Here is a 22,446-nt window from a genome sequence, read left to right as displayed (position 1 = left end):
TCTCCAGTTCTTCAATTACCTCTCCGTTAGCCATTCCCCTCACGTGCCTGATCAGCTCTAGCTGCAGGGACCAGAAGCTGTGCTTTTATTAAATTTCATCCTCATCAAGATTGCATTTGGTGGTTTTCCCAGTTACGACTTCCTAATTAGCTCTTTGTTGAAGCTGTTTTTTATTGCTTTGCTCAGAGTCAGTGGGAAAGTCGCCCCCACTTTTTGACGGTTCGGCCCCCTTTGGTTATTCTCCACCACCTCCTCCGCCCTCCCCCAAAAGAAGAAGGATGTGCTTCCTGAGACATCGGACTTCTAATCACAAGCTTTAGAAAACCCTGAGATTCCCAGATTATCAGCTATGCAGACATCTGCTTCCTGCTGCAGGAAAACAGCCTCTCCTTGGCTGGGAGAGACCAGGAGCGTGGGCTTTGGAGTCAAACTTTCTGGGTTCAAACCTTGGCCCTGCTCTTTGCCAGCTGTGTCATCTCAGGCATATGAATCGGGTTCTCTGAGCCTCAGCAGCATCTTCAGTGTCACAATGAGAAGGATAAGTACATAGTACAGAGGTCTCGCCGCGAAGCTCCACAGAGGTCACCAGTATGCCCTCAACAACATCATCAGCTGTTATTGTATTCTGAGGATAAAATGAGATACTTTGAAAGAATGTCAGCGTATAGAAGTCTCTGAGGTGCTATGCAAATATTGGTTTTTATGATTATCAAGAATAGTTCACTGTATGGCCTTGGATAAGTCCCTTTATCTTTCTGGATATCTGGACTAAAGAATGGGTTGCAAACTCAGATGCCTTCAGGAGCCAGAAAAGAGTACTTGGAAAAGAGTAAAGTAGACTGGATAGAAGAAATGTTATGTTAATAGGTATTATGGTTTTTAAAAAAGTGCATTGCGAGGAAGGGTCCAAAGTAAATAAGTTTGGGGAACTGGCTTAAACAAAATTGAGTCTCTTTCTGCAGGACTGCTCAGTGCCTTTTAAATGCCACCTGCACAGTGAATTTCTGAGGGAAGGAGAGCATATGTGGGTAGTATTTCCAAACTTCTCCGACCACAGAGCCCTGTTTTCCACAAAGACTGGTGTTCTACTGACTGCACCTGGTAAATTATTGGGTTGATGATCTCAACCATTCCTTCCAATTCTGAAACTTAGCCTTCCATTCTGCTTGGGTCTCTACGGTTAGAAAGAGGAATTTCTGAGATGATAAAATACAGAATGTGTGGTTTTCTCCCTTTAAGTGTTGATTTTCACCAGGATTACAACTAATTCTATTCCTATGACGGCTCGGTGCGGTCAGCTGTCAGTGAGACGCACGTCTGGGTGTCACTGGTCCTACCCAAGCTGAACTTCCCTTAGAGACAATCAGTGATGGAGGAGTCGGGTGGGAGGCCAGGGAGGGAGGACAGTGCTGGGGCCTATCTGTTATTTAGGGAAAACCAGAAAATTGTCTGGACCTAGAATTTGGCGTATAACACATGTGAGCTTCTGAAGTCCAAGGCTGGCCTTTGCCTTTCTGAGCTCTAATACCTTGAATGAGTTTCTCCCCTTCAGTGGAGGGAAAAGTTAAAATCAGGAACATTCTGTGAGCACCTACTATTACCAGGCATCTGTAAGTTACTTAATCATCTTCATCAACCTGTTTAATTTACATATATGTTGGGGGAGTCTCTGAGGTCTCAGTTAAATTGCTGTGAACCCCAAATCCCATAGTCTGTGGATAGCTAAAGCCCTTCGTAAGGTTTCTGCTTCTTATCCCTCTTGGGCACTAAGTTCCTTAAGTGGGACCTCTGCCCTGCAACTTCTGTGAACTCCCTTGTGTCTTAGAGAGGGTAAGTGACTCGGTCAGGATCTCACAGCCTGCAAGTCTGGCTCAGTCATGCTTGGCACTGAGCCCTGCCTAACTCGAGAGGCTTGTCCCCTGCCCTAGGCTGCTGTCCCTCAGGGGAGGATGAAGATCCTGCAGATGAGGGCTGAGATCTGGGACATGTCTCCATTCCAGTCTTCCCTTCTCTCCTGCCCTCACCCTGGGTCTGGGGGCCACCCAATCCAGAGATGCAGGCATCAAACCTCCAAAAGAGATAGCTTCATGCCTTCGTACTTCATTTCATTTAATGTTCCAACCATTTCCCTGACAGTGGTAATATACCCATTTTACAGATATCCTTATAGAGGTTAACTAGTAAAAATAACAAAAACCACCACAACAACTGATATTTATGGAGCTCACACTGTGTGCCAAGCATTATCTATATTGTCTTTATTTTCACATGCCTTTATAGGAAATACAGCGCCTTCTAGTGGGGAGACTTATCATGACTGTGACCAAGTTATGCCCAGCCCCCAACCCTTTGGGGTCAGATCCCCTCTTGGAAGGTGGCAAGGCCTGTTGATAATCAAAGTGATCCCTGGGGCCTCCCCACAAGCTTTTGGGGCATCTCCGGGGTCAAGGTATCTTCTAAAGCAAGACAAAACCTTTACAATAGCCACCTTCTTTAAGACATGGGCTGGGTCTTCACTTAACCTCTTTGACCCTTACTGAATTATTTTTTCTTTTTCAGTTTCAAGTTTTGGTGGCCCTGGAGCTTGGGTGGGGTTTGGGCACTATATCAGCAACAGGATAGAATTCTAAGATATTTGGCTAGGGATTAAGTCTGCCCAGAGCTGGCTGATCTAATAAATCAGAGTCCAGGAAGGAGGGGACTGTGTAAAGCAAAGTCCAATACCTCATTTACAAAGAGGGGAAAGGAGGCCCAGAGCTGGTAGGGATTCAACCAGCACCATAGCAATGGTTCTGGGGTTGGAGCCCAGGCTGTTCGTCTTTTGATCTATTGATCTGCTTTCAGAGCCAGCAAGACAGAGCTGCTTCATAATCAAGTTGTGACTCAGAGCCAACCATACGGTGGGATGGTGGGATGTCAAGGAATCACCGACCTTCCGTCTATTCTCTGGCCATCTATCTAATCCTATGAGTTTGCCCTGGGTCCTGAAATAGCATCACCCTTAAAACTTGGAGTAGAGTCTGCTATGTCTTACCTAGCTGGGGAAGGTATTAACAGTGTTAACAGGAAAGCCCTAATTAACGTAACTTCTGGACTCATCAGAGACATTGGACAGTTACGTTTGACTGCTTTGAGAACTGGCAGGAAGCCAAAAGACACAAAAAGGTTTGGAGTATGAGCACATAGAATTTTCAAAACTTAGAGAAGATCTCAGATCTTTTCATTGCTTAGATGGATAAACCAAGATCAGGAGAAGGGACTTTTCCAAGAACTCCCAAATGACAGGGCAGGGCCCACCCAGCTCTCTATCACTTCCCCAGGCTCTCCCCTCACAGGCAGCTCTCCTGGTGGAGCATTGAGATGGGGGCCAGGATTCTGGGTGGATTCTACAGATAACCAGAGGCCGAAGGTAGAATTTCGTCACAGTCCCCTCTTGACCCAGAGGGACCTTTACAGACCATTTTTCTGCCTGTAACATCCATAAATTAAAATGACCTCCTTGGTTGGTATTTGAGCCCTTAGATGGGGATGCAGCCTAGAGTCCTTCTCAGAATTCACCAATTTGCTTGTTAAAATGCAAATTCCTGGGCTTTACGCAAGGCCCACTGAATCCAGACCTATGGAAACAGGGCCCTAGAACCCGCATTTTGACATTCACCCTGGGTGATTGGCACGCACCCTGACACTGGAGAGCCACCACTGCAGTGGAACACGGGCCCTGGAGTCAGGCTTCCCTGGATTTGAACCCCAGCTCTGCCAGTTACCAAATGTATGACCTCAGCACGCCTGAGCTCTGGGTTCCTCCTCTGTAACATGGGGAGACCGATAATAATAATTCCCTCGCAGGGTTATCGAGAGTTTAGGGAGGTAAAGCAGGTAACGTACTTGGCAGCAGTCAAGGGCTTAATAAATATTAGCAGCTACTCTGATATCATTCTTTAGAGACAGTCTCTGTTTTCAGCTGTCCACATGGAGGCCATTTGGGGCCCTAGGGGTCCTGGGAGCAGGTCCCGACTCTTCCCTGCCCCACTCCTCCCAGCCGGGATGTGCTGGTGTAAGAAGTCTGGCCCACCCACTGTGGCTGGGTTCTTGGTGGGTGCAGGGACAGTGGCCACCTGCAGGGGGCGACATGCACACATTTCAGAGCACGGCCTGCTGGGACCCTTGAGGATGGGGGCTGTCTCTGCAGAGAATGGGTTGAGGCTGGGATCAGCATTTGTTCTCAAATCTTCGTCCCACTGTGGAGAGGAATGTCTGGGGATGGTCACAAGACAGGGTACTGCTTTTCCTCTCGTTGCTCGGAAAGCGAGGGCCTGAGCTGGCTTGATGCTGAGTCTCTCCCCTGAGGCCTCAGAAAGTGCCTCCTTAGCTGTTGATTTTATTTTCGCCACCCAGCCTGGCCCCGGCAGGCCCTCAGCAGTGCGCCGCCTGCGGTGCCTTTCTGAGGAGACTCTTGGCAGGGCCAGGATCTGGGCCTCGTGCGCTTTTTCCATCTGAAGTAGCAAGAACTGTGCGAGGAGGCTCGCCCTACTTAGCCAGCTTTCTTACCCTCGGAGTCAGGGTGGTGGGTGAGGGGTACGGACCTGCCCTCTTATCCGGAGCTAAGAGCTAGTGCCCTTGCTGCCACCCCCTGTGAGTCGAGGGCTGAGGAAGCCGACCACCATTGCCTGAGCACCTGCTCTGTGCTCTTCTGTAGCTCGTGAGCATTCTACAGAGGTGAATCTGAGGCTCAGAGAGGTAAGGTGACTTTCCCAGAGCCACACAGCTGGTGAACAAAGATAACAGTGCCATGGGCCACCAACTGAGAGCCTAGGACATTGCCGGGCGTAATGGCAGTCATATCACATATGCTCAGTCCTACATCAACCATATCTGTAAACCCCAGTGTCTGACCCTAAAACCCATGCTTTTCCCTCCGTTCCACACTGCCTCAAAACCCTATAGACTGCCCTTCTGTTTCCCCAGTCTTACAAATTATTAAAGTTCCCATTTATCCCACAATTAAAAGTCCCCTCTTCCCTCTGACTCCAAGAATACTTTGGTAAGAACGACAATAGTGACTCAATCGTATTCCCAATTTTAGATCTGCTTGAAATTCCTAGCCTTGAAAGTACCAATTCCCTGCTAAACTCTGCTCCTAGAAGCACACAAGTCAGAACATCTCTTTGCTGGAGAAGCCCACTCCCCTGCACACCCCTTTTGCAGCTATCTGGCAAGGGCTCACATTGCATTTATTTTCACTACGGTGAGAAATTGACAGCCCTCCTTTTTATCACAGAAATTAATGCCAGTAAAATGACTGCCTGAGTCCACTCACTGATTTGAACCCACCATTAAAATAAACCATGTCTGTGTGCAAACACTTATGCCTTTGTGTGGACTCGATGAGTTGTGCCTTTCAGAGGTGCTATAGTGCGATATACACGATACAAACGTGAAGACATTTCAGTTTTCCTCCCGGCTGTCTCTCCATCCACCAATGAGATGCCAGCTGTGGCCGGATGTCTCATGGCAGCTGGAGGAAAAGAACTTGTGGCTTCATGTTTTTTCTCCTGGAGCGCTGGGCTTGCTCCAACTCACAGGGAATTCTGATGTTGATGGTCCATGGATGTTACTTCCAGAAATACTGCAGGACACCAAGCTGTACCTCATCTAAGGGCTCACCAAGGTGGTCATTTTCATTTACAGTTGTTACAGGAAGGAAAAAAGGACTCTGGCCCTGATAGATCTCTCTGAATCAAGAGGGGACCATGGCTGAATTCCACCATAAGCCTCAAGTTTATCTGTAAACTTGATTCTGTGAAGACCATTTGGCTCAATCGTGAGATGCTTCCTGTCATTGGGGATGCCACCTTTGGGCCTGGGAGACAGGGAGCCCAGACAGCTTGCCGCAAGTGACCTAGTCTTGGTACTGCCTGAGGACTCAGGTGTTTCAGAGCTGCTGGCCATGTAGGAAGTTCATGTGGCAGACAGGAAGAAGAGCAGGAGAAAGGGAATCTACGCTCGCTGAGAACCCAGACGATATCCTGGGTTCATTCCATCCGTACAGTCACATTGTGAAGATATAAGCTCCACCTAGGTCTAGAATCCAAGGAAACCGAGGCCCAGAGAGGCATGGTAACTGGTCCATGGTCACCCAAGTAGCACAGAAAGGTTCTGGGAGCAAATCCAGATAGGTCCAATTCAAATCCATGCATTTTTTACAAATAGATCTTTATTGGAGTATAATTGCTTCACAATACCGTGTTAGTTTCTGTTGCACAACAAAGCGAATCAGCCGTGTGCATACACATGTCCCCATATCCTCTCCCTCTTGAACCTCTCTCCCATCCTCCCTATCCCATCCCTCTAGGCCATCGCAAAGCACCAATATCCCTGTGCTCTGCGGCTGCTTCCCACCAGCCAACTATTTTACATTCGGTAGCATTTTCACACTCACCTCTGAGAGCAAATTTTCCAAGTGTCACAGAGGTGCCTTTATTTGTTTTATTGGGGGTCCACACTTTCTGCTGCTGTCATTTCTCTAGGCAGCGAGAACACTGTCCTGGCAAGGGAAATCTACATCAGACCAGAGACCGGACAATGGAAGGTTGTTTCTGTAATATTTATCCCTGCAAAGTAAATATTTCTGTCTTCATCGTAGTCCAGAATGTCCCCGTTGACAGCTTCATAGATACTTCTTTTTCTCCTCTCATGAACATTCAGCCATGGCTGGGGACAGGATGGCCAGGCACAACTGGTTCTTTTCACTTTTGACTGTGGACGTCTCCCAGTCAAAGGAAGAAAGGCGGGCCAGTGACCCGCCAAGGGAGGACTGGAGCTGAGGCTGTGGAGGGAGGTGGCAGGCTGGGTCCCAGGCGGTGGTCCTGGGGGAAGGAAGACTCACCCACCAGAGAGCGAGCCTGGGGCTTTCCGTGTGGTTTTGGACCAAGGTATACAGTTTTCCAAAGTCATCGTGTAGATTTATTTCTATTGTGTTCTCACATCCCTTCCCTTCTCTCTCTTCCCACCAGCACCTCTCAGAGAGGTTGTGTTACCTGCCCAAGGTCAGGCACTAGTAAGTTGTGGCCCCTGCCTCCCCGGTCATGGGCTCACTGCTGCTCTGTAGCTGGAAGACCCTTCAGGAACCAGGCCTGCCTGCGTCGCTGGGCCCATGTCTCAGGCGCCTCACTGTGACCATCTATCTCAGTCCCTCTATCTCACACATTCTTCTTTGTCTTTAGAGCTTTGCATGGCTGTTTCTGCTGCCTGGGACTCTTTTTTCACTTTATTTATCCTCTCAAAAAAAAATTTAAAAATGTCCTCAGGGACCCTACTGACAGTCTCGCTCAGCTGAAAGGTCCCCTCTTGCGAGGGGTCTCCCGTCGCTGGTGACCCCGCTCACCTGTGCACATGCCCTGCCCTCCGCCTCATGTGTGGTTCGGGGCTCCTGGCACCCCCCGTCTAGCACTGACCACGCTGTGGTGTAACTTCTGACTTCATTTTCTGTCCCCCCGACTATGAGCTCTCTGAGTGCAGGGACCTCTTCACAGCTGCCACGCCAGCCACCGAGGCAGCACCTGACTCGTAGTAGGTGCTCGATAAACGTGAAGTGGGTGAAAGTGTGAATGAGGCCATCTCAGCTCCCTTGGCCTGCACGCCCTCCGCACGCCCCAGCCCTTGTCACAGCTACTGCCTTCCTTGGCGCACCGCTTCTCTGTAGCCCAGAAGGCCACCAGCTCTGTCTCTTGGGCTCAGGGGTCTCAGCTCAGCCCAAGACACCCTCTAAGGGGAGTGTCCATAGAAATGCTCTCCAGTGCCAGGACCCTGGAGAGAGGCTCCAGACAGGGGCCAGATGGGGCGTGGAGTGGATGGGAAGGTGCAGGGTTGGGTGGAGGGGGGCAGGGCACTCAGGAGAATCCGGAGCAGGCAGAGTTGGATAGAGTGTGTGCATCCCGGCCCCAGTCCTCGATGGTGTTTGTGAATCCTGGATGTTTGAGTCGCAGGGGTGGGTCTTTAAAGTGGCAACTTGAGCCAGAATTCCGGAGCATGGTATATACCATCTTTTATTGAACCCAACTACAGGTTAAATCCTGCTAAGCACTTCACACACTTGGTCTTGTTTACTTCTTATGAAAACACCTCCCAGGTTGGCCTGGTCCCTGTTCCTGCATCACCCGATGAGGGGACAGAGGAGCGGAGACGGTGAGCACTTGCCCCAGGTCAGGGGTGCAGCGGGCAGAGCCAGGTCTCAGGCCTCAAGTCTGTGCTGTGGCGTGTGGTATCTTCCCGAGGTGGCCTCCCCACTCCAACCATACCCCAGAATGCAAAGGGGAGCTCTGGCTTTAATTCCAATCTCAGTGGATCTGATTAGCAGAAGGGAGTTGAGCCAAAGTCATTAACTTTCATTTCAGCTGCTTGGGTCCCCTTGTGCCTTCTGTTTGACAGGCAGCTCGGGGGAAAGCAAGGCTCCGGTCCACGTAACACAGGCCTTTCGGATGCTGAGCCAGGCATCTGCGGGCTCCGCAGTTCAGAGAAGTCAAATGGCTTCTGGTTTTCCGTGGTCACGACGTTAATGGTTATCCCTCGGGGATGGAATTATGGGTGGTTTTTCTTCTTTTTCTGCACTTTTAAAAGTTATAATCAAAGAAAAACATTTTAAATAATAAACAAACAAACAAATACCTGCAAAGCGCCCTGCCCTTGCCTGTGCATTTCTCTTAGCCTGGAATGCTCTCCCTTCTGTGGTGTAGGAAATATATTGGGTCTTGGTCCCTGGTTCCTGGCCCAATGCTCCTAGAATGCTTGGAATTTTCTGAGTGATTGAAGTGTCTTTTATTACTCATAAGGAGATCCTTTGGACCACACCTGAGTTTATGCTGATGAGTGGGGAATGGAGACAGCCTCAGGATGGGGCTGGTCACCAGAAAGACCTAGAGGGTTGGGACTTTCAGCCCCCCACCAACCTCTGAGGAAGGGAAGTAGGGGGCTGCAGATTAAGCTCTAAAGAAAAAAACTCTTGAACGACAAGACACTGGATGAGCTTCTAGGTTGGTAAATGAACTCACCTGCGGGGTTGGGGGAGTGCACCCCCATTCCACGGAGACAGAAGTTCCAATGCTTGGGACGCTTCTGGACCTCGCCCTAAATACCTCTTCATCTAGCTCTCATTTGTGTCCTTTACGATAAACTGGCAAACATAAGTAAATGTTTCTCTGAGTTCTGTGAGCCGCTCTGGTAAATTAATCGAACCTGAGGAGGGAGTCATGGGGCCTCCGATTTATAGCCAGTCGGTCCGAAGCACAGGTGACAGCCTGGACTTGCGATGGACGTCTGAAGCGGGGGCAGTGTTGTGGGACTGAGCCCTTAACCTCTGGGATCTGACGCTGTCTCCAGGTAGATAGTGTCAGGATTGAGGTAAAGTTGTAGGACAGGCAGTGGCTGCTGAGAACTGGAGAACTGCTTGGTGGTGTTGGAAAAAACACTGGACGCCCCTGCCCCACCCAACACGTTCACATCTTGGCGAGGCCCAGCTCTGCAAATGCTGACCCCTTCCCAAGCCCAATAAACCTCTTCTTCGATTCCTTGGCTAGTGTCTGTCTTGCCCACTAGAATGGAAGCTCTGTGAGGCAACACTGCTTTATCCTCAGGATCCAAAGGAACGATGGGCACATAGGAAAAATCCATAAGAATTTTTTCGTGAATAAATGGGTAGTCTCATATCTGATTCCAGATATCCGTGCCCATCTCTCCCGTGGTCCCTTGTGTGTCACCCTGAGGCAGCTGTTTCCGTCTTCCTCCTCCACGGGCCTGTGAGCCAGTGAAACGCTTCTTTCTGTGACCCCACAGCACAGAGCTTGGCTCACCTTAGGCCTCAGTAAGTGGGTGTTTGCTGTGAACTTGAAGGCGAGGAGTCAGGCTCACTTTACCCAAGGATGCACAGGGCTACCTCTCCCCTCTTTTCTGGAGAATGAGCTGGGTTGAGAGAACGGCCCCTAATGACCCTGGGAGACGGAGTTATGAGATGCAATGGCTCAAAGAGGTTGTCGCACTATTTGCTGCTTTATAAGAAAGGAAAGTTCGGAAGCACGGCCACAAAATCTATTCAAAGCTAAACTTTGAGATACAAAGATGACTTGGTCCTTGGATTCAACCCGGTGGCTGCTTTTACCTGGGACTTCAGAAATCAGGGGGAAATCTGCATCCCTTTGTTCCTTCCCTTTCAGCGTTTCGTTTGTGAAATAGCTATATTGTTGAAGACAGCAGAATAAGGACAGCAGGAGAGTAGACGTGCAGACGCTGAATGACAGGGATCTTGGGCTCCAGGGTTGAAGACACAGGTTCAAACTTGCCTCTGCTCTGACCTGGCTGTGTGTCTTTGGGCTGGTGACTTACACATCCTGACCCACAGTTTTCCTCATTTCTAAAATGGGGTATTGATGACGATGGCATCTACCTCAGAGAGTGTCAGAGAGATTAAATGTAAAAAAAATACTTCACACAAAACTCTTTAGGATAAAACAAAGGGGTAAATCTTCATGACCTTGGATTTGGCAGTAGATTGTTAGATGTGAGACCAAAAGCATACGCGAGAAAAGAAAAAAAGGTAAATGGGACTTCATCAGAATTAAAACTTTTGTAGTCAAATGACAACCCTGTAGAATGGAAAAAATGTTTACAAATCTTATATCTGACAAGGGTCTAATATACAAAAATATATAAAGAAATTCAACAGAATACATAAAGAGCTCAACAATGAGAAGATAAATAACCCAATTAAAAAGTGGGCAAAGGACTTGAATAGACATTTCTCCAGAGAAGATCTACAAGTAGTCAACAAACACATGAAAAGATGCTCAGGATCATTAATCGTTAGGAAACCACGAGATGCCATTCACACACACTAGGATGGCTATATTTTAAAAACGGAAAACCGCAAGTGTCGGTAAGGATGTGAAGAAATTGGAACCCTCATGCCGCGCTGGTAGGAAGGTAAAATTGTGCAGTGCTGTGGGAAACAATTTGACAGTTCCTCAACAAGTTAATCATAGAATTACCATCTGATACAGCAATTTCACTGCTGGGTGTATACCCAAAAGAACTGAAAATAAGTGTTCCAAAAAAAACTTGTGCATGGATGTCCATAACGGCGCTATTCACAATAACCAAAAGGTGGAAACAACCCAATGTCCATCAACAGATGAATGGATAAACAAAATGTGTTCTGTCCATACAGAGGAATATGATTCAGCCATAAGGAGGAGTGAAGTACTGATAAACGCTACATGGACGAACCGTGAAAACATGTTAAGTGAAAGAAGCCAGATACAAAAGATCATATACTGTCCGATGCCATTTATATTAAATATGCAGAATAGACAAATCCATGAGAGACGGGAAGCAGATTAGTGGTTGCGGAGGGGCTGGGGGAGGGGAGGATGGGAGTGACTCCTTAATGGGTACGAGGTTTCCTTTTGGGGTGATGAAACTATTTTGGAACTAGATAGAAGTGATGGTTGTACAATACTGAGAATGTAGTGTCACTGAATTGTACCTTTTAAAATGGTTAATTTTTTGTTATGTGAATTTTACCTCTTAAAAAAAAAAAAAAACAGGGCTTCCCTGGTGGCGCAGTGGTTGAGAGTCCGCCTGCCGATGCAGGGGACGCAGGTTCGTGCCCTGGTCCGGGAAGATCCCACATGCCACAGAGCAGCTGGGCCTGTGAGCCATGGCCACTGAGCCTGCGCATCCGGAGCCTGTGCTCCACAACGGGAGAGGCCACAGCAGTGAGAGGCCCATGTACCACAAAAACAACAACAACAACAGCAACAAAAAAAAACCCCACATAATTCAGGGAAGGCAGTCAGTAAATGGTGCCTTTAGCATCACTTATCATTCATATGTCCGCTTCCCCCTGGACATCAGCTTTCCCCAAAGGCTAAGTGATAAGATGTGTTAGGAAGCTATAAGACAGGAAGTGCAGAGACGGAAGACAAGGACAAGATGGGGGACAGTCACAGGTGTGGCCCTTCCCGACCCTTCGAGCACTCAGTGCATTAGGGTCACCCTATGGCGAGCACTCTGGTGGTGAGACCACAGGGGTGACACTGGCAGACACAAGGCAATCAGATGGGGCAGATGTTCCTTTGGTCCAGAGCACGGACTTGGTGCTGTGGCTGTTCCTCCCGCTGCCCAGCAACACGGCCAGCTCTCCCAGGCTGCTGCCTTCTTTGTAACAGTTGTAAACTCCTAACAATGCTCTATGGCTTAGGTCAGGGCCTATGTCTCTGAACCCTATGATCATGGACTGGAAGAGACCCTAGAGCCTTCCATCCCTTCTTTTTTTTTTTTTCGGTACGCAGGCCTCTCTCACTGCTGTGGCCCCTCCCGTTGCGGAGCACAGGCTCTGGACGCACGGGCTCAGCGGCCATGGCTCACGGGCCCAGCCGCTCTGCGGCACGTGGGATCTTCCCGGACCAGGGCACGAACCCGTGTCCCCTGCATCGGCAGGCGGACTCTCAACCACTGCGCCACCAGGGAAGCCCCTTCCATACCTTCTTATTTTGCAGACGGAGAAACTGAGGCTTGAGGATGTGGCGCCAGCTTGCTCCGCTCTGCAATGGAGACTGGAGTTTTGAGTCATCCCTTTGCTGTAGTAGAGTCCGTCTGCAATATGTTTTTTCTTTAAGATTTTTTATCTTTGACAAAAGAAATGAGCCATGTCAAAAGATTAAACGGGCAGCTCTGCAGTGTTCATTTGGGGGAAGCAGCATGGCTCACAGGAAAGAGAGGGAAAGCTTGGATGGCCCAGGGCAATCCCTTCATGCTAATAGCAACAACCACTTGCAGGTTTTGAGGTAGTTAGTGTGATGGTCAGAGCATAGATGCCAGAGCCAGGCTGCGTGCACTTGAACCCCAGCTGGTCTACTTAAAAGCTGTGTGAGTTTGGTTAAAGGTTTAAACTCTCTGTGCCTCAGTGTACTCATCTGCAAAATGGGAATAGTAACAGTGCACATCAGAGCTTCCAGAACTGTGCCTGGTGCCTGGTAGGCGCTTAAGAAATGACAGTGATTATAATTCTTATTGCTATATTAATTAGTATCATCACCTAGGGAAACCTATATTAACATGCTGAGGCTTGCCAAAGATAAGTTCCCAGAAAGAGCAAACCATCAAACCAACAGTGGATCACATCATTCCTTTTGAAAAACTGGCCACAAATTGCATTTTTACAAAATCTAATTTTCTCATTGACTTCTTGTTTGGGAAAAGCTTTGTCTTTGAAATCTAGTGAGGACTCTGCCTTGGCGTTTTAGCTCAGGAGGCATTTGAGACCTGTCTGCTCTGCCTGGAAAGCTGTCCCCTGGACTAGGTATCCACAGGGCAGCCTTTACCACTTCCTTCACTCTCTTCCCAGAAGTCAGCTGTTCAGTGAGCCCACCTCTGGGCACCCTCTCCAGAATTCCAGTGACCCTGTCTCCCTACACTTCCTTTCTGCATTCTCAGCTTTACTTTTTCCTTCTTAGCACATTATCTGACATTTATTTCTTTATTTTGTTGATCATCCCCTCTCCTTCCCCAGCCCCCCAACTAGAAAGTAAGGGCTTTGAGGTCAGGCGTTTGGACCACTTTGTTCATTGTCTTTTCTCCAGTGTCCAGGGCATGCACGGAGCACGGACCCCACGAGTGTTTGTCGCACATGTGAGTATGCAAGTGGGAAGGAGAATTTGCAGGCTGGTTCTGAATTTAGAATTCATCCAGGACAGTCGTGCTCAGTAGAGAAAACCAATCTTTACTGAGCTCTCCCTCCGGGACAGCCCTGGGCGGTGCTTGGCATATGTCATTTCATTTCTTCTGCACGATAGCCTTATGGATAGGAAAGTTAGGGCTCAGAGAAAGGAAGAAACTTACGGGTCACACAGTTGATGGGTGTGACAGAGCCTAAGGACCGAGCCCTCCCGTCCTGGACAGGGGGCGAAGCCTTCGCCCTGCCCTGCATCCCAGCCTGCGGAGCGGGCCTCCCTGGGTGCTTTCTGAGCTGGCTACTCCGGAGGGCCCGAGGCCACCCTTCCTCACCTGCCCGCGTGCGCCAGCGGCTCTTGGCCTGTTCCCTGAGTCAGGCGGCCCAAGCAGCTTTCGGCACTCAGAGGTGGCAGGCTAATTAAGGGGTCCAGAGCTGCCGGTGGATGCACTAGGGATCGTCTGAAAAATTCGCTCAGAGCCGTGGCCTGGAACGGGGCTCCCTCCACTTCTGTCCCCAGGAGGGCGGGGTGCGGGGCAAGGCCAAGACAGCCATCATGCCTGTAAAGGGTGTTTTCTGTCAAAGGGAGATATCAGACAAGAGTTAGAAAGACCTGGGTTCTTCATCCTGGCTCTGCCACTGAACTGTGTGAAATCGAGTAAGTTTCTTGAACATCCCTGAATCCCCCTGCTTATAAAATCTCAGCAGTAATCAATGCCTGCCTCCCAACCTTTGCAGGGGGATGATGGATGAGACAATAAATGTGACCTGCTGACCCCGGCTACAAAATAAATGTTATTTTATGTTTATTCATTGTGGGCTACAGTCTCCTCATCTGTAAAATGAGAGGTTTCCTTCAGTAGACATGGCCTGGCACATAGTAGGGGCGGAATAAAGGTTAGTCCCCTCCCTCTTCCCCCTCCCTTCCTTCAGCCTCAAGTACCAGGCCTCTGTTGTCCCTGCGGATGCAACACCCCAGGCCCTGCCCTGGATGTTTTCCAAAGGCTCGTGGTTACTGAGCCAGCTTCCCAGAGCAGAAGGGCTGGGGGCGGGGTTTCATTTTGGAGCTATTGTGTTAGAAGCCCCATTCCTCCCTCCCTTCCTTTCTTTTATCCAATTCATTTTTATTGAGTACCTACTATGTGTCAGGTACTATGCTAGGCACACTGACCAGAGCTGTGAGTGAGACAAGATCGCTGCTATCATGGAACTTAAGTCTGGTTGGAGTCAGGTGGGGAGAAAGAAAATAAACACGTATCAAAGAAAAGAAAAGAAGCCCTATGAAAGCAGAAAATATAATCATATAGTGGGAGGTGATGGAGGGGAGTAGTAATGCTATGTGAAATGGGGAGCCAGGAAAAGTATCATTAAGGAAGCAGTATTTGAACCAAGACTTGAAGTATCAGGATAGGCCAACCATGTTCAACATTGGGAGAAGGGGTTTCAGCCTGCAGGAACAGCACATGCAAAGCCCTGGGGTGAGATTGAACTTAACTAGTGCCCCCACACTTTATAGCAGGAACACTGGGCCCCCAAAATGAAGCCACAGCTCTTCTCCTCCAGCCCAGACAAGGCAAGCAGGCTTTGTCTTCAACAGTTGGCTACCCTTAAGATCCTGGCTGCTCCCAGGATATCCTTTCAGCAATTCATTTGCTGCAGCTGGCAGAGGTTAATCACGTCCGTGGTCCTCAGGACCCAAGCCAAAGCCTGCCCTTTTCACAGATGCTGGTTTAAATTAGAGGGCTTGTTTGCTGAAGACTAGATTGGGCAGATTCCAAACTGGTCCTATTTCTGAGCCCTCCTGATGGGCAGGTGAAAGAATGCTAGGCTAGGCTGGCATCTAGTAGAGGTGCGAGATGCCTGGTCCTGCCAGTCTAGAGAGAGGCAAGTCAGACCCCATCAGCTCTCCTCCTCAACGTGTCTGGGCTCCCTGCCGCAGCCAGAATGCCACCCAGACCTGCTTGTCTCCCATGGGAGGTGCTCCACACTTGGTCCCCGCCTTGCACTCATCTCTCCCCCTCTGAGCACTCTCCTGCCTAACTCCTGCCTTCAGCTGCCTTACCTCCTGGCCCCATGGGGGACGTTTCACTCATTCTTCCAGGCTCTGTGCAAATTCCGTCTCTTATACGAGGCCCTGGGGGAATTCTCCTCTCTTTCCTTATTCTTCTAGTTTCTCTTAAGCCTTTTAAGGCCTTGTTCATAGTGTACGTTCTGTTGGGGAGTCTGAGTTCCAGCCACAGTGTGAGCTCCTTGAGGGCAGGGGGTCCTGGCAGCTACATCTCCACAGCTCCAGGGCCTGGCATGGGCTTGCCTGTCACTCATAATTCATTCATTCATTCATTCATTCAGCAGATGTTTATGGAGGGTCCACTCTGTACCAGGCCCCATGAGAGGCCAAGGGAAACAGTTGTGGGCAGCTGTGTTCCTTGCTCTAAGCCTCGTACAGAGGACGGGCCATGAAGAGATCATTGTAACAGAGGGCTGAGCAGATTGAGGTGCAGACTCTAAAGAGGGGTGCCCCATGGAGGCTGGGGCGGTTCAGGAAGGTTTCTCGGAGGAAGCGACAACTAAAACATATGTACTGAGAACGCTGAGGCTCAGGGGAGTAAAAAGCTGGCCCAAGATCTTGCATCCGGCACGTGGCGCAGTGAGCCCTCAGGTCTAGGCCTCCGTCAGCGCCCTGCGAGCACAGTCATTTGTGGAGCGGGCTCCCCTCTGTTTCCCCTCCCCCCAGGTTAGCACACTCCCTTCTGATCTGGCCTCCCAGAGTAAGGAAGAAAAGGATCGGACCCACGTGGCCAGAGCCTGGGCAGCCTTGACGCATTCTGCTGCAACATCTTCTATTTTCAAGCTACTTCAACCTTTTGATGACTCGCCAGGTCCGTGGAGTCACAGAGACCGTCAGCAGAATCTGAGGCCAGTGAACAGACCTCCCCACACAGGGTATGGGAGGACAGCTTTCTTCTTATTCACTGTTGCTTTTTTTTTTTCCCCACCTATTTAGAAAATAATGCCTACTAATTGTAGCAAGTCTGGGGAGAAAATACAAATCACCCAATTCCACTACCCAGAAAAAAAACATTGTTACATTTTGGTGTATTGAGATAGTTATTTTGGGATACTTTTCAGAAATTGCTGTAATATATAATTACTGCTTATTAATTTATGCAAATACACGAATATGATTAACTTGTATATATTTAGCTTGTTGTAAAGACTTGCAAACTCTAGTGCTTGGAAACCTCAAAGAAAGAGAGGAGAGGGGGGCTTCCCTGGTGGCGCAGTGGTTGAGAGTCTGCCTGCCGATGCAGGGGACACGGGTTCGTGCCCCGGTCCGGGAAGATCCCACATGCCGCGGAGCGGCTGGGCCAGTGAGCCATGGCCGCTGAGCCTGCGCGTCCGGAGCCTGTGCTCCGCAACGGGAGAGGCCACAACAGTGAGGGGCCCACGTACCGCAAAAAACAAAACAAAACAAAACAAAGAGAGGAGAGGGAAAGGACTCGCTTTTATTGAGAACCTACTATGTGCCTGGCTGTAATTAAACACTTCGTATTGATAATGCAAGAACCAAACTTACGTGATAAAACAAACGTTATCTCAGTTATCTTGATGATGACCCCATCAGCTGGTTATTGTTCTCATTTCCGTTTTTCAGATTTAAAAAAAATGAGGCAAGGCCAGTAAATCACGTAACCAACGGCACAGAGCTAGGATGCAGTGGGTGGCCTTGGGATTAAACTCCTGGTCTGTCCTGCTCTCCAAGTGCATGTTCCTTCCACCTCATCATGTGGTTTCAGTGGCCTTATCTGAGGCCTTAGAGAGAAGCATTCATGTTGCCCTTGGAGATGACCAAGCAGAGATGGCCAATGGCCATCCACTGGGTGCTAACATCATATCCTTATCAAGCCCTCTGATAGGTCCAGCCCTGCGTGAGCTGCTGGGACTACTCACAAGGAGCAGACCTATCCCTGTTTTCAGGATGCTTTCCAGGTCTCTGCAAGACCTCAGGGGAGGGAAAAGGCTTCGGAATATCAGCCATGGGAATGAAGAGAAAAGGATGGCTTTCAGAAACTTTTCAGATATATCCTTCCACAGTGTGGTGACCAATGCAAAAGCTGAAGAGGGCAGAATTCAGATGTCTGCTCATCAAAGAACAGAGCCTGTGCTGCCTGAGTCATTGTTTTAACATCAAAATACTTCTCCCAGACGAAGCCTTGGATGGGAGAGCCACGTGCAAACAGAATAAAAATGGAGGTGTTTTGGCAAACATCATGGTCGGGGTCCCAGATCTCTGCCTCTTGGGATGCCCCACGACTTCCCTGTGGGCTCTGGAGACCCTGCCCCATCCTCAGGGTTCCTCTCCCTCCACTCCTTCCACCATTTAGCTGCACATGCTGGTATAACCGTACCTCTAAACCAGTTGGTGACTGTCCACTGCCCCGAGCCCTCTCTGTGTCCCCCGCCTAACATCCTCCAACCGTCCAGCCCCTGCCACACCCCCCTGGCCTTCCAATAGTCCAGCAACTAACAGGAAGGGCCCGGCTCACAGAGGGGCTCTGGAACCCTGTTCTCCAGCGCCATGACCAGCACATGTTAACTGTTTGGTCCCTGCCATACCAATTATTAAATGGGTTGAGTATCACCAGTCTCTGCATCTTTCACACCAGCCATTCCCAACTAGGGACATTTTTCTCACAAACATCATGTTGTTCATTCTTTCTTGTGGGAACGCCTTCCTCTCCTCCCTGTCTGCCTGGTCAGCTCCTACACATCCTTTAAGACCTGCCTCTGTCACTTCCTTCATGAGGTTGTTCCCTTTCTCTCCAGGGAGCATTCATGGTTCCCTCTTAAACCTAACTCTGTTATGGTCCTTTTCGTGCTGAATGGCGGATACCTGTTTACCTACTTGTTTTCCGCACCAGGCTGTGTATTTCCCGAAGGCAGACTGAGCTCAAATCCCTCCCTCTCCAGTATGTAGCCAGTAGAAGACATGCAATCTGGTGGGATAAATGTCTCTGTGGCCCAGCAAAGGCATTCTGGGGCCTTTCAATTCAGTTGCTTCAGGACGAACAGTGCTGGTTCTATATTTCTAAGGAGAGCTCTTCCTTCCCTGCGGTGTTCTCTATGGAATTAAAGTATTCTAGAGCAGGGCTTTGTCTAACTCATCAAGGCATTCCCCAGTTCCCAGGACAGCACCTGGCACACAGAATGCGCTCCATCCATGTTTGCAGAAGGCCGAATGCCCTGAATAATGCTGCTTTGGTAAATAGTATGCGTGTATTATCACCACAACCCTGCGATGTGGGTCTAACATTATACTTAGTTATCACGTGAGGATATCACATGAGGCTCAGAGATGTTAAGTGGCTTGTCCAGGGTCACAGTTAGTAACTGGCGGAGCTGAGACTTGAACTCTAAAAGCCAAGTTCTGCTTAGCCTCCACCCTGCCCTCTGCTTGCTTCCTTCATGGGGCTGCGCTTCTGATACCCATACTCAGATATCCGTGTTCTGGGAAGAAACTTGCTGGCTCTGCCTCCTTCACTGCCTTGAGGCCAGGTGCCATAGCGCAGGATGGGGGCCCCTGAGTGAGAGGGAAGATTGGCCACTTGGGCCTAGCCGTCCATGCAGCCGTCCTGGCCTCTGGGCTCTGTCCCAGATAATTCTGGGTTCCCCCACCTGTCACAGTCAGCCCCCTTGTCCCTCCGTGTCCTTCACCCCCTATCTTTTTCACAGCTCTATTTCCCCTCTTGTCAACAGATCGCTCGACAAAATGTTTTCCATCATTGCTGGCTAATTTTAGCCCTTTATCGGAGTTATTTCCTTTGGTAAATAGCTTCCTGGCACGGGGTGGGCAGCCGAGTTCAGGCGCCAGCGAGCACGGCGCGGGCAGGAGGTGTGCAGTGGGTGGGCATCGGGGAGAGAGAGAATTCAGCGACGTGGGCCAGGCCCGGCCTTTGGGGAGTGCTTTCTGCTCTGATGGCAGGCGGCGGCAGCAGCAAGATGCTCATTCAGTCCCCATTTCAACTTGATCAAACCATTCTCTGAGAAGGCGGCGTGTGCCGTGTGCCGAGGGGCTCGGAAGCAGACAGTCAGCGGTAGGCACCCAAAATAGCCTCAAAATCAGCAGCATTTTGTTTTGCTCCCGGCTTTTCATGCCTGCGAGGGGAGGAAAGAAAGGATCCAGAGTATTTTCGGCGTCCAAACACACATCTCTTTTACAATAAGACAAATGACTCGTATTCGTGCTATCAAATCCGGCAGCGTCCTCTCCCCGCCAACCACCCCTTCTCCCAGGACCTCGCCAACATTTCCTTTTGTGGCTGTGGGAGAAGAAAATAGCAGCTCACGCCGTGTCCGGTGCCGCGTGCCTCTGCTTCCTCCAGCTCTGCCTGCAAGCTCGGCTTTTACAAGCTGGGATTTTAATAAATTAACGCCACGCGTGCTGCTGCAGCTGCCTTAACGGCTTTCCAGAAGGTGTTGCGAGAGCCAGGCTCTGCTGGAGAGAAATGAGCCAGTGATTTGCTAGGGGAAGCCTCTTGGCCCCAGGCAGAGTTTAAGCCAGGCGTTTGCAGAAGCCCCGGGCTGCTCTCTGAGGGCTGCCCGCTGTCCCTGCGCCTCTAACAGGGCTGCAGGACCAGCCTCAGTTCCTGGAGGAGGTTCCCTGATGGCCAGGGAGGCAGCATGTGCTGGGGGGAGCCCCGAGGGGAGAACAGGAGACGTGGACCCTGGTCCTAGCCTGGCTCTGACTCACGGAGTGGCCTTGTCCAAGCTGCCAACCCCCTTGGGACCCGTTCCTGGGGGAGAAAACTCTCAGGGAAGGGTGGTCCGTCTCCTTTGTAGCACTTACCTGATGAGAATCTAATACTTGTGGAATCGTTTGACCATCTCGATCAGGGGGTCTGCACACTTAGGCCCGTGGGCCAAATCTGGTCACATGCGTCCGTTTATATCTTCAGCTGCTTTCACACTGCAATGGCGGAACTGGGTAGTTGCCATGCAGGGATTAGAAGGACCCCAAAGCCTAACATATTTAAGCTCTGGCTCTTTACTGGAAAAGTTCATCAACACCTGGTCTAGATGGTAAGTCCCATGAGAGCAGAAACTGTGTCCCCTTTGAGAGGTTTAGGGACGTCCTCAAGGTTACTCAGCTAGTAAGTGGCCTAAAAGTAGATGTGCCTGTGGAAGGCTCAACATCCAAGACTGTCAGAGAAGTTACCAATTACATGTGCACAAGTAGAGGTGGAATTTGACAAAAAAGAAATCCGTCCCCAGAATAAAAGTCTTATGATGCATAGGGGGGTGAGGTCAGGGTCTGGGATAAGGCTTCTGAGCAGGGACTTTGCTCAGGCAGACTCACCACCATTTTCTAACTGCGTGGCCTCGGGCAAGTATGTACCACACGTCTCTGAGCCTCAGTTGCCTCAGCTGTAAAATGGGTATAACGATCCTTATTTTGCAGGACTGTTATGAGGATTTATCATGAGAATCTAAGCAAAACGCCAGCACAGTGCCTGGAAGATATTGGGAGCTCTGTCCAGGGCTGGTTCCCCTCACTGGTCATGCTTTTCCCCTGACAGAGACAGAGTAAGGGCCCTGGGATCATGAGTGGTAACAGAATGTAGAGGATGAGGTATTTTAGAATCACTGGACCTGCATTCAGATATCGGCCTCACTTTCCTCAACTGGAATATGGAGGAAAATAGAGCCTTCCTTGCAGGGGAGTAATGAAGATTGAATGTAATCACGTGCGCTATGTATTTAGATCCCTCGAAAATAGTAGATAATAAGCGCTTAGTTGCTACCCCCTCCCAGATGAGCTGGCTTAAGCAGATTCTCGTTTCTCCGGAGCCGTCACAGGAAGGAGTAGCTTTGGGTGTCTCTAGGCCCCTCGTGGACCACACCCTGGGGGTAAAAGGCTCTGAGAAGTCTTCTGTCCTGTCTCACTGAAGTGGAAATTTCCACAAAACCCAGAGGCGCAGCGCGCCCAATCAGCTCAGCTACACTCCTGGCACGGGGGCCAACCAGCGACTCTGAAAATGTGTGTTTTCCTGGGTAAAACCTCTAATTGGACAATTGTAGGTCTTCTGGCTTTATGTCGACTTTATGACTTTGAAAGCTCTTAAGCTGGGGTGAGGAAAAATTTATGAATGGGATTTCTCTGTTTCTGTAGCACTCTGACTCATGCTGTTGACCCAACCAGGGGGCTGGGCTTCCATTACTTGCTAAGTTCTCTTTACCAGGTGGTCCTTATTCTGCCCGCTCCCTCACTGAGCCACAGCCCCAGTGACTAGAACCGAGGTAAAGGGTTTCTGGCTGCTTGAAAAATTGTCCTGTACCCAGATCGACTTCCCAGGTAAAGGAATATGGTGCTTGGGAATTTCTCAGGGAAGCTTTACAGTTTTCTTTCAAATTTTGAAAGCTTGTTTTACCAGGGTTTTTAAGTCCTTCTCATAGAAAACTCTCACAATCTGAGTTAAAGTGCATCTGGCTTAGAGGAAAGGCTGATTCCTGGCTGATAAACATTTCCTTTGGGTCCCTACATCCAAGACTCTTTTGACAGTAGGCAACAGAGCTACAAAGACGTGTCTGGACCGGTGCAGCAATGAGACTGACTTCACATAAAAATTGTGTTAGTTAGGGTAATGTAATCTTCTATAACAAAAAGACCCCCAAATGTATAAAGGCTCAACACAATAGAAATGTACTTCTTGTTCACATAATAGTCT

Source organism: Pseudorca crassidens, chromosome 9, assembly GCF_039906515.1.
Source record: "Pseudorca crassidens isolate mPseCra1 chromosome 9, mPseCra1.hap1, whole genome shotgun sequence".
Classification (NCBI taxonomy): Eukaryota; Metazoa; Chordata; class Mammalia; order Artiodactyla; family Delphinidae; genus Pseudorca; species Pseudorca crassidens.
This window is presented reverse-complemented; position numbering follows the sequence as displayed.